The following is a 12571-nucleotide window of genomic DNA, read 5'->3' on the forward strand; positions in this document are numbered from 1 at the left end:
TTGAACACAGGGGAGTATCGAGGGTGGCAGGAGTGAGCGGGCGAACTATTAAACAATTCCTGGGTTTTTTTTGTTATTTATATTGTATTCTTGAAATCGGGTTCTTCCAATGTGTGACCCAAGAAGGTAGCAAGACCGAACTAGCCCTCTTCATGAGCTTCCATGCCTCACCCTGACAACACCATTACAGCCTGGAGCGTAGTGGTGGCAGCCCCCATTCACGCGCAGCCCCCCCCCCCCACCCTGTCGTGTGAGAATGACATACCTTGGGAACCAAAACCTGAGCAGTCAGTGAATAATAGTCCAACAACAGTTTACATTTTTGGAAACATAGATCAGTTTATTGGAGCATACAAAGGGGGCAGTCCCAGCCCTAAAGCACCATGGTTCATGACCATCTATATCACAAAACTCCTAGCCCCCGAAAAGTGGGGCAAAACTTCTGACTGTTCCGGTGTCCCCTTGCCGCCTCCATGCATGTCACAAGGCACCAGACATACGCACCAGATTGGTGCACAGAGTGCTTCTCCCTCAGGCCACTGCACATGAAAGTGAGGAGTCTGAAGTGTCCATAGGGTACGGCCATCGGGAAACCGCCCATGGTTCAAGCCACGGCATACTCCTCCCTGGCTAGGACTGCCCCTAACTCCGTCATGCTTTGGGGTGGCCCCCCCACTACTCCCAATGCCCCCATGCTTCAATAAAACTTATCCTTGCTCTAGCTAGCAAATTACCTTCAACCTTTACCAAAACCACAATTCCCACACATCACTGGGTTTTCAACCTCCAGTTTTACCTTTTCAAGCCACCTTGTGTAACCGTTCAAGGACGCAGCTTTCCCATGTAAATCCACATTGTGTCGTGCATTTATGCCACCCTCCAGTCTTATCACGGGCATGTCCTTGTGGGAGTGCCCACAGCTTACCAACCTTTCGGTATAGTTCTCATGTTCCTGGTCACCCTCCTGAGACCAGCCTGCGGCAGTCGTAAAATTATTATTCACATATCCCCACTTCAAAGATCCACTTGTCAGTGCATCCATGGCATCGTCCCGTTTTACCACGGGCATGCACATTGCTTCACCTGCTTTATCCTTGGTCAATCGGACCACGAATTCCCTGTTCTTTACCTGTACCGTGACTGACCTTGTAGCAATCCTTTTCATCTTATGTCCTCCTTGAACCTGTTTTAGCACATAAAACAATACATTATTACCACAAAGCAGATCCTAAGGCATTCTGTTGTCACCCCTTTGTTATAGCAGATTACAATAAATAGCTTAGTCATCCCATAGAGACAAGGCGCGCCTTGAAACACACTTGTGTGTAGATGCGCTATAATGCCATATCCTATTGCATCCTAAACGTTTTATTTTGTATTGCACAAACCCTAATGGTGCCCCCATAGTAGTACACAACTAATAAATGTCCCGAAAAGATTGTCCTGTGGCTAGCTGGTTCCTTACTTTAAAGCCCGTAGCCAACTAAGTAATGAACTGGCCATCACCTTCAAAATCTGGTAACCCTTGGTAGGTGGAATGGCTACCAACCATCTATTTCCCCAATTAAGACCTCCTGGAAAAACCCCTGCAGTAAATGTGCTAACCCAAATCGCAGCCCTGTGTATTTTAGGTGCCCAACATACTAATGACCTTGTTTTATACCTTGCCCCTCTTCCCCCCCCTTATATTTGGCCCTCTACCTGCACGGTGAACAACCTGCCAAAGCATCCCTTTCCAGTCTTGGGGCATCCTTGAACCGGTTTATGGACATAAACAGTATGTTACCACCAAACATGCCATGAGACATTCTGTTGCCCTTTTTGGGACTCTGTCCATGCAAATTTCTTTTCTTGTCGGTAGCGACCTTAAAAATGAAAAACAGGAAGTGGCATCACATAGCATAACCATATTTTGCTTAGTTAAATAATGCTATCACTGTAAAGTGATATACCTTTATACAAGAATGGATCACCATGTGTATCCTGGTAACATTGCGGATCACTTGCGCACGAGTATACCGCCCCTTCTTACTCATTGGACTACAATGTATTGTTGTAGACCCCACCTGGGCATGATGTATATCTATCCCTACACCAACCCCACAGTGCGACGGTCAGCTTGGGAACACAATGCCCATCCAAATGAATCACACCAACACAACATCGGCATAACCAGGGCTATAGTCATCGATTACAAAACTGCCTCAATAGGGTAGTTTCCAGAAATTACAAAATGTTTACCAACAATCATTTGGCTACGGCCAGGCACCAATACACAATGGACCAGCTCAAATTACGTGCCCCCAGAGTAATAACCTACATTTTGTTTTTTAAATGCACACACCCTGATGGTGCCCCCAGAATAATGCACCTTCTTTCAACACTAGCCACTGCCAACTATGCTGTTTGTCCATTAAGGGTCCTAAAATACCATGCACAAACCCTAATTGTGCCCCGGAGTAGTACACAACTTTAATTTTTAAATGCACCAACCCTAATGGTGCCAGAGTACTCCAGAAAGACACTATACCATGTGCATGCACCCTTTTTTCACCTGCTAACATCAATGGCCAGTAACTACCCCAAACAGACACTATTCCAGGGCCCTGCACTTGCACCATGTCTGTTGAACCTAATTGAGACAGGTCTAGTAACCAGTAGCGATGGTTATGCTCTCTTCACCATTACCTTCAATCCTAGGCGCTCCTTCCACATGGCATCACCTGTTTATGGTACAAAACACTCAATTACTTGCGCATTTGTCGACAAATGGCTTCTCCAACCAACAGAAGAGGAACCGCCACTGCTCTGAGTCATCCTGTTTCCAAGCACCACCTGTTTCAAAATTGCTGGCTGACCAAAGCAAAGCGTACCCCATTCACTATTTATGCATGTGGTGAGCAGCATGTATGCCCTGCACACTCGACTGTCTAAAATACACTAGATCATAAGATATAATTATTCCTATCTGAATGGGTCACAGGAAATACCGTGCTTGTCCACATTCCAGTATATCCATGTAAATTCGAGCCCATTCCCTCCCCGCACTACAAGTGCTCCAATCTCAACTTCATATTGAGAAACAAGTGGTCATCCCTGGTAGAATGTTGGGAGAAAACAGTGATCCCAATACGAAAACCCATACCTGGTGGTATACACAATCCAAATGAAAAAGAAATGAAAAGTTAAACACGAACAGTTGCGTTACATGCTTGCACCATGTTCAAACATAATTACGTAATTGCAACACAAAACAGCTCGTGAGGCACGGCGGCCAACCCTGAGCGCATACATCAGAGAACATTTGAACTCTGTGGGCCACGGCAGCTCCCCTCGCTAATTGCTGAAGTGTTGCCTTTGGGATAACCTCATGACATTTAAACGTGAAATCTTGGCATCCAATTCGTAATTAGTCATCCAGTTCACGCATATGCATGCATAACTAACTAAATATGAAATGCTGCCCTGCGAGTGGGCTCAAAAGCAGTACTCTGTTCTCCCTGCTGTGGAGCACTTTGTCTCAATCATGCGCAGAGCGTTGCCCACAACATGTGTATGAATTAACCATAGGCTGTGTAGTGTGGGCCTCCCCTGCTCTTGGTTCCTACCTCCTATTATGAAATGATTACAGTTTTTGTGGTGGACAAAATGACACAAACCAAAATTGTATACCAACATGTGTGCTTTTGGGCACACCGTGTGCAGGGGTGCAGATGCCATTCTTCGCCTTTGGCAAGTCTGTTTCCCTCGGGCTTCGGCTCCTGGAAACGTGCCACCAAACCTGAGTGGGCGTTGCCCTGGCCGCTCAGGTTCCCCCCAAAAGTACCGCTATTTGCATCCCCGCTGCTCTAATGCCCTGAAGATGTTGTCTGTAAATGCCCCTATACCTTTGTGGGACAGGTGCACCCCGTCCTGATGGAACATCTCAGGGTTATCCTGGGAAAAACCATGCCTTATAAAATTGAGTCCTGCAGTACTTTTCCACTGTTTTGTTCAGCTTCCTCCTTGCTGTTTCCACGGCATGTCTCTGATGCACCCCGTACCAAATTCTGCGTGGTATCATTTCTGACATGAAAATCTCGGTTTTCCACCAGCAGATGCGCTATGTCACGTAGTGACTCGCAAATGTTCCTTTGCAATCTACCCCTGCTTGTGCTGACTAGATAGTTGCCCCCGAGGTGTATGACCAGGTATTCCGGGGGGTCTCTAAAACCAATTAGGTCTGACAACCTGTCATGTATGTCCTCCCAGTGCATCCCCGGGAGGCCCCACCAGGACGTGATTGTCTTCTTGAAAAGGAGTCCCTGCCTGACCTGCTCGATCCATTGGCCTGCCCGGGTCACGAACAAGTGCCCCACGATCCACACCGATTTGTAAGGACCCGTATCTGTGGGAGGGGGGGGGGTGGGGAGAAGTTCATATCCGTTCCTCTCTTACATATCTTTTGAAGCAATTTGACCTCCATCCCCAAATTCTCTTGACGCCCTTCGCTCCCAGGCCCCCCACCCATGCTGATGTGGCTGCGCCTATCATAAAGGAGTGGGTTCCAAATTCTGCCGGATCCCACCCTGCCTTCGCTACTGTTTTCTTCAATACTGCCTGGAACTGGTACCTGCTAAGTGCACTGCCGTCCCTGTGTATTAGAAGTTGGCCTCTGACCTCCGGTCGGATTTCCAGGAATGCTTGTGGGATGCACCTGGGACAGTGGTCCTTTTTCTTGATGCAGTTGAGCTCTATTGCTCTCCCCTTTCCTGCCTGGTCAGTCTTGGATTTCTTTAGGAGTAGGGTCATACCTTTTGATCCTATGCTGACATCCCCTCTTGCCAGGCCATCCCCTGCTGCTGTATTCTGGGCTACTAGTTCCCCTATTCTGAAAGCCCCGTATTATGTAGTGCAAATGCTGCCCTAAAGAGTGCTGTTTCATACTCGCTGCAACATGTGTCCTGCAGCGTTTTCAGCAGTGCCACCATTTTCTCAAAATTCAGAGGTCTCCTAATATCCGGCTGTCTCCCTTCCAACCTTTCCCACCCCTTCACTGCATACTTTATTAGCGGGCTGTCAGTTGGGTTGGTTACCCCGGCTATTTTTGCGGTGTACGCAACAGCGGCTAAGTGTGCCGCCGCCCAGCTTTTCTTTTCCCTTTTAGTAAAAGCACCTTCCAAGAATTCACACATCTTTGTAGTTGTAACCTTTCCCACATCTTGTACTCCTGTTTCCACCAATACATTTTTCACATGCTTTCCTTATTGCTTACCCATCTTGTAAGTTAGGGCGTTCCTGGCCAGGTTTTCTATGACTCGTCTGGGTTCCTGTGGCCTTTCCTGGTTTCTCCAGTTAACCTCGTGGCTAACCTTTCCTTCTCCTCCAGTGCTTTCAGTGTGACACCAATGCCTTGTTTGGTGTGGGCGTTTTTCTTTTTTGGCGTCTGGCCTCCGCTCCCTGAACCTGTCCCACTGAAAACGAGACAAGGTGTCAGCCACCACATTCACCACATTTGCTTCTCCAGATATGTGCCTTGCTCTTAGACATATATTGTTTTTCAAACATTCGAGCGTGATGGCTCTCATTGGCTCCAACACCAATGGGCATGATACACTCCCTTTATTCAATGCCTGCACCACCGCCATGTTATCCGACCAAACTGCCACTTCCTTGCTATTCGGCTCCATTTCCCATGCACATAATGCCACCCAAATTGGAAAAAGTTCCAGCAGCGTGATATTCTTTGTCCAGGCTGCCACCTGCCACACACTTGGCCATTTCTCTGCGCACCACTCTACTCCTAGCATTGCCCCAAAACCGAACCCTCCGGCTGCGTCCGTGAACAACTCTCCTTCCCTCCTGGTTGATAGGCGAGCGCCAGATAATCGATCCGTTAAAATATTTAAAAAATTCTCCCCAAACTTCCATGTCTTTCTTGATTCCCCCTCCTATCCTAACTCTGTGATGACCCATCTTGTCCCCTCTTGTTCTCAGCTCAATACTCCTCTGAAAAATTCTTCCATGCGGTATTACCCTTCCTGCGAAGTTCAGCTTTCCCGCCAATACCTGTAATTCTTTTACTGTGGCCTTGTTCCTTCCCCTTAGTTCATTGATTGCTCTCAAAAGATCTGCCACTTTTTCCTCCGGGATTCGACAAACTCCTTCCCTTGTGTCGATTTCTATCCCCAAACATTGTATTCTGTGTTGGACCCATTGTTTTCTCCTCTGCTAGCGGGAAACCCCATTCACCTGTCAGCTCTATAAATTTGGTTAGGGTATCTTTACACAGTCTTGACCCTTGTGGTCCTACAAATAGAAAATCGTCCATGTAGTGGACCACCCTGGCCTCCATCTCTTTGGTGAGTGCCCACTGCAGGAATGATCTTACCTTTTTGAAATTTGCGCACAAGATGGTATATCCCATGGGGAGGCATTTGTCAATGACAAATGTTCCCTCCCATTGCATGCGCAGCCATTTCTGTGACTTTGTTTACAGGTAATAGTCTGAAAGCCAATTTTATGTCTCCCTTTGCCATCCATGCCCCTTTTCCTGCCTTTTTGACCACTTCTACCGCCTCTTGGAAATCCGAGTAAGATGCAGCTGCTTCCATCTGCGGGATGCCGTCATTTACCGATGCCTCCGGGGGGTATGAAAGATGGGGAATTAGTCGGAATTCCCCTCCTTCTTTCTTTGGGACTAGCCCCAATGGTGAGCATATGTAGTCCTTGAATGGCAGTGATGTGTAAGGACCCCCAATTCTGCCCAGTTCTACCTCTTTCCTGATTTTTTCACTTACTATCCCCCTGTTTTCCATAGCTGATTTCAAGTTTTTTGGAATGTTCCGTGATCCTTGTCCTGCAAAAGGAATTGTGAAGCCCTCCTGAAAACCTTTTCTAATCATAGTGGCAACCTCCTGTTCTGGAAATGCCTGGAGCCTGTTTTCCATCTTTTCGAGTTTAATAGGAGAGGCCCCCTTTATCACCCCAGCCTCTAGTTACGCTTCTCATTGCTTCTATTTCCAGCTCTTGCTGCCCTGGTGCACTTGGCGCTGCTATGGTCCCCGCTACATTTTTCGCACTTATGGCTGAATTTGCAATTTCTTCCCCAGCTACATGGTACCCCGCTTTCAAAATTCCGGTACTGTGCTGAAGATGCCCGTGGTGTCCAGGTATTTCCCCCGCCAACCCCCTGGGCCATTGGCGGCATGCTACTCTGCCAACTTCACTATGAACTATATTGCCTGTTCCGAAAATTCTGTTCCCTTGACCTTCCATAGCTATTGTCGTATCGCCTGTAGTTGTACCTGTAATCGCTTGTATAATCATTCGGCCAGTATGGTTTTCTGTTGCCCTCTTGAACTGTGTCCCTTATGGTCCCATTTCTCTTTTAATACGTTAAATATGTACAGGATATAGTTCTCCTCATCCCACCCTATATCAGGAAAACAGTCCATTTCCTTCCTAAACTCATGGTCGTATTCCTTCCATGCATCCCCCCCAAATGCTTTGTACACTTTCAAAACCCTTTGTTGATATGTAACCAATGGCACCCCATCCTCTGGGTATTTTTGTAATATAATGGTTGACATTATTTGGAAAGCTGCTACCCAGTTCTCGAAAGTTTTCTCAACTGTCACCCTCCTTAGTATACTTTTCTCATCCTCTTTCATGTCTTCTACTGACACGTTCAGCCCACTCTTTTGGCACTGCAGGAGGGGAAAAAATGTCTATAAACTCCTTTCTCCAAATGTTTTCTTTAACTTTGTCTTTAATGTACCATGCCATTGATTTCATAGACCTTCCTTGTGCACCTTTCCCCATTGTTTGCCTGCCATATTTTGTCATGGCTGGCCCTGCCTCCTTGTTTCCTGTGGCTGCCGCTCCTACCCTGGGTGAGTCCACCCCCCTGAGGGGTGTTCCCTGGATGGGGAGTGAGTGTAGCTCCTGTGGGTGCCACTGGCGTGTTGGATGGAGCCCCCTGGGGACTGGGTCCCGGCGGGGTCCCCTGCAGACTGGGTACCGTTGGCGCCCCTTGTGGGGTGGGAACCGGGTCCCCCAGGCACCTAGTGGTACTGGCCACGCCCCCTGCACCTTTTCCTGCTCCCTCCAGCCCAGAACCCTTCTGTTTTTCCTTACTCACCACCCCCTTCCATTTTACCCATGCCTTCAGGTGGTCCCTCTCCTAGTCATCACTGCCTTCTATTTCGGTGGTAGAATCCCCCTGTTCCTCCCTGTACTTATGCTTTCTACCCCCCCTATCATTGGTTCTGGGCAGCTTACCGGTACCAGTGATGCAGGTGCGTAGCATATTTACTATTTGCCTCCCAATTTTATCCCCACTTTTTACAGTACCTTTGTTCTTTTCTTTTTCTTAGGTGCCTCTGTCTGGTCTTGCTTTCTCCTTGGCTCTTCTCTCCCCCTATTCTGCCCTTGTGGTATCTCCTCTTCTCTTTCTGTCTCCGATTCGCTGCCGCTGGACTCCTCGATTAGCAAAGGCGACATTTCCTTTGCCCTGCTTCTCCTTTTGCATGATGTCAAGGATCCACTGGGCCCCAAACTCCTTTTCTGCGTTTCTGGCCCATTCACTGAACTCCTTTGCCCTTTTTGCTCTTTCTTCAGCCATGCTTCTTGTTTGAATGGTTCCTTTATGATACTTTTGATCGCTGTTCACCTTCCTGGTGTCTGTATTTGGCCTCGTTTTCGTCGTTTGTATCCTTTGGTGTCACGTGCGCCTGTGTGTCACATGATTCTTCCGATGTGCACGATTCCCGGGCACCATAGTACCCGTTTGTCACTTCCCCTTACAATGCAGCTTTTCAGCTATCCGGCTTGTGCACTGCTTTCTGTGCCCCAGAGCGTTCCTTCCCCTTTAAATATATCCTTCCTGGTGCTCAGGCTCCGCCCACAGCCTATGTAGGCACTTCCTTCTGTGAACTTTCCTGCCAGCTGCTTGTTTAAACGGGTGCCGGCTCCTCCGTTCTCCACTGCTCGCTGCCCTGTGTGTCCTGCGTCGTCCTGCCTACGATGCGATCAGGATGCCTCCTCACCAGTCTTCCTCGGTGGCCCCCGTGACACGAAGCCGCTCTGCTGCCACTTTACTTCTGGGACTTCCTTCCCGCAGTCTAAGTGCAACGCTGCTTGTGTCCGCTCCTTGGCTCAGGTCTGCTCCTTCCCCGGATGTCCTCGGCTAGATCCGCCTGTGTCCGCTCCTCAGCTCAGGACCGCTCCTTCCCCGGATGTCCTCAGCTGGATCAGCCCATGTCCGCTCCTCAACTCAGGTTCACTCCTTTCCCTGATGTCCTCGGCTGGATCTCCGTCTTGCTGGAAGTGGGTGCGGCGTCAGCCCTGTCCGCCCGTCGCTAGGTTCCACTTCCTTCCCCGGCAGCTAACGCAAGTTTGGCTGCAGCAGGGACTCAACATTTTCCTTCCCTTTTTCCAGGACCTAGAAGCTTACGCGAGAGAGGTGAGCTTCTTTCCTGGTTGTGATATCCCCTCCTTGCTGAGTCCGCCCTTCTTATACCCCTCATCTTTGTTATTCTGATGGGGGCTGGCCCGCCCCACCCCCCTACTGGTTTGCTGCATCACCTTTCCTGTGTTGCTGGCTGTTACCCTGGTAATGCTGGGGCGGGGGGCTCCACCTGGCTGCCCCTCCCCTTTTTGTTTCACGCCATGTCCGCCCCAACCCTACGCCTAACCCTCCAGGCCCTCCATCGCGCCGTACTATGTATGACCCGGGGCCTGGGGCATCTTCACACTTCAGCCGCTTCAATAGGAACCTAACTGGTCTAAAATCACAACCAGTTAATGTTGGAACATGCGTTGCTCTGCAGCCTACAGTGAAAAGAAGGAAAGTTGGGCTAACTTGCCCCACAAGTCTCCGTGCGGCATGGGGACCGTAATCGGTGCAGTGCCAATCAAGGGAAAATACACACCTCGGAAACCTCCCTCCTGGATGCAATGGGACGCAGTATCCGCAAGGTGGACGCAATTCAACCTGGTGGCAGATGTGTGAATGTACCCAGAACGGGACAGACCGCTAAGCCCAAACCCAGGGCTCATTTATATAGCATCGTGCTTTTTCCACTCCTAGTACGTCACGAGCCTGGACCGAAATCTTAACATGCTCAGTAGCTCCATAGATGCAAATCTCGAACGGTGGTATAAAAAGGATTTAACATTTCATAGGCGAAATTATGAATATATAGAGACAAGATGGAGCAAGGGGGTGAAACCAAGTCCTTCCTTAAAACATTTGGACGTCAGTTTTCTAAACTTACTCACCCAAAATTAAAAAAAACACAAATAACACTGCTCTCCCCCAAACCCTGCTGTAACTGCATGAAAAAGCTGCTGATCCTGCTTCTTAAACCTGGTAATCAAAAGTATGAATAATGGATGCACAGCAATAAAGCAAGTTGCATATCAATTGAAATACGCTTGGTATTCCACAGAGCTGCTGGAAGTAGTGCGACCGTGAACCCCCTAAAACCTATTCCTGACCTGAACTCCTTGGTCGAACACGGAACACCTCCAAAATTATGTTTTAAGAAAACTGGTGGTCCATTAAAAAAAGTCCCATGCGGCATGGCGGCCACGTTAAAGAAGTACATTGGGATGTTACTGTGCACACCAAGCGGCATGCAACCTCACCCCGAACGAAACACTGGAACGCAACAGGCTGCAATCACTAAAACAACCCCCGAAGCACGGCGGCCTGCGAGGGATCCCAAAGTAATGCCCTATACATTGACTGCCACCGTTAAACATTCTACAACACGCACCATTGCATTATCAATGCAAACATTCTTGGCCCCTAAACGGAACATAATGCATTTGAACCTATAAATCCAAGTTTCTCAACAATCGGGAATGACAGAGCAAAAGGGTAACCGTGAAAATCTGTGCATGCCTCTACAGTCACGCACAAACACAAACCATCTTATTGAGACATTGCAACATAAACAGAACATAAGGACATCAAGTCACCGTTTTAAAATAGTAAAGTTTAACCCGGAGGCCCAAACGGTCACATGCCCCAAGGCGGCCGCGTGGCCGCGCAGCCAGACCCACGCACCCATGCACGCCCGTGTGATTTCAAGAGCAAATCTCCATCACAAAACCCCTCCCATCCAGGCGGGCAAAATGAAACTCGGTGAGAATCAACAGACGCCTTGCGCAAATCATTGTCCCTCTGTGGCCCTCCCCTTGCGCTCAAAACACCTGCATCTCTCCCCACCCTGTATGAGTGACCCACGCAACCAGACGTCGATGGGTGCCTTCAATCGAAAGCATGGTCACTCAAACACTGCTCGGCACACCCCCGAATAATACATTTAGGTTTGGCTGGTCCTTCCCCTTGGACATTTTTTTTAAAAATAATCCTTTGAATTCATGAATGTGAGCAGGATTTCCGAAAAAATTGGATGCCAATGTAGAATTTACTCTGCACTCTGCAGGGCACACATGAAACCTTTGAATTGATGCCAGGTCACCACCAACGCACAATAACATTTTGTAAGGGGTGGTCATGCTGGCTGTCAACAAAGAAAGAACAGGGGGCCTCACTGGACATCATATGCCAGCATTGTCCCCATTTCAAGCACTTTGACAAAGTTCACTTTCAAGCAGGTTCTGCTGAAAACAGATCACGAGGTCTGTCCTCCCTTTCTTGCTTTTTGTGTTCAGAGAAAGTAATGAGGCTGGTCTTTAAACTATATGCCAGCATCACCCCCACCCCAGTAAACACATTTTCATGCACCTATTGCCAAATAAAGGACTGTCTCAACAATATATGCTCACGCCGCCCACCTTTTTATACTGTTGGTGTCCAAACCATGTTGACCTCTGTTCTGCTTCATGTCGCTCTCTGTGCTCACAAACCGTTCCTTTGCCAAACACACACATTCATGCAAACTCACATGCACATACACATTTCTTAAATGCACCTTTTTCTTTGAGCCTCAAGGCCTGGAATGACTAATTATTTCACACCTGACATTGGAAATCTGAGGTCTCCTGAAATTATCCAATAAGTCTTAAAATGTTCAAGGCTTAGCCACCCCAGAACTGCCTTAGCCACCCCAGAACTGCCTTTCAGATAAACCTGTATTCTTAAGATCGTTTCCCGAAAGGTATGCATCATGTGCGTCCAACAATCGCCCCTACATAGTTTGCCTTGCCTTGCCAGGGACACAACTGCACTGAAACTTCAGTGGAGGGGGAAATGGCTTACTATCCAAATGGCGGCTTTGTCTATTGCTAGTCCTTGGTCCATGTCCGTCTGCTTTTGACCCGAATCCCATGTAAGATTGAATTTGACTACAGTTGAGTGTCTGAGGTGTCAGTGTGCAGTCAGAAGGGAGGTCCCGGCTAACTGAATAGAATCTATGGGCCCTGAATTTGTGCTTTGACGGTGTCATTTGATGTAGCATCACTTAGCTTAACACCCAGGACCCAAGACCAAGGAGCCCCTGTGTCGACGTCGCGCACTGCAAAAACAGCATACCTGCCCTCTCTAATGTAAGCCATCTGCCCATTACCCTGCACTGTGTCACGACTCCTGCCCCTGGCCTGGGGTGTCAGACCATGT

At 48.4% G+C, this 12571-nt stretch overlaps 1 protein-coding gene across 5 annotated transcripts in view; it reads left to right on the top strand.

Moving 5' to 3' along the window:
• PSMA8 (proteasome 20S subunit alpha 8) overlaps positions 1 to 12571 on the top strand; it is a 418402-nt gene that overhangs the window by 338880 nt on the left and 66951 nt on the right. The gene's annotated exons all lie outside the window — the stretch shown is intronic.

Source organism: Ambystoma mexicanum, chromosome 5q (genome assembly GCF_040938575.1).
Source record: "Ambystoma mexicanum isolate Mex_15411 chromosome 5q, UKY_AmexF1_1, whole genome shotgun sequence".
NCBI lineage: Eukaryota > Metazoa > Chordata > Amphibia > Caudata > Ambystomatidae > Ambystoma > Ambystoma mexicanum.